We start from the raw sequence: 682 nt of genomic DNA on the forward strand, positions 1-682 counted from the left end.
GAAAGCCTGCCTGTTCTCTAAGCTGGCTAGAGTTAGCACGCAAAGTGCCTACCTGTGGTACACCAAATGACTCGAATTAGTAAAGAAAAAAATGATATAATGAGAGGGAGAGAGTGAGAGAGGAAAATCGATAAAGAGAAAGAGAGCCTCATCATTGTGGTTAGCTAAATTTTAAAATCTTCAAGCAATGATCATGCAGCCTTCTCATTAAGTTCCTGTCTTATAAATCAATTAACTTTTGCATTGCTATCAGCATTTGGATCTGTATATCAATGTGAGCAAATGTTTTCACACTTGAAGCAGATCCATCTCGCTTACAGCGGATCACTCTGAGTGTTGTGTGTTCAGATATTCACCCAAAATTTCAAATTTGGCCAAAAGGAAGTAAGGGCAAAGATTGCATTAATATCGTGAGTATAAACTTAGAATACAAAAAGGTTAATTTCTAGTTACAATGGTCACTCCATATTGTATAATTATGATTACAATTTTCGTAACCTATATAGAACTGAAAAAAATAACCCCTGGCACGCTAGGCAATAGAAAACAATCTCATTAATTATGAATGGGTTATTATTGGTTGCAGACCTCGGTATAGAGTGCTGGAGATGCGAGATGTGATGACTTTCCTGAAAAGTTTGTAGATGACTTATAGGAGGCTTATGAATCGGCAATTCTTTGG

Source organism: Penaeus chinensis, chromosome 5 (genome assembly GCF_019202785.1).
Source record: "Penaeus chinensis breed Huanghai No. 1 chromosome 5, ASM1920278v2, whole genome shotgun sequence".
Classification (NCBI taxonomy): Eukaryota; Metazoa; Arthropoda; class Malacostraca; order Decapoda; family Penaeidae; genus Penaeus; species Penaeus chinensis.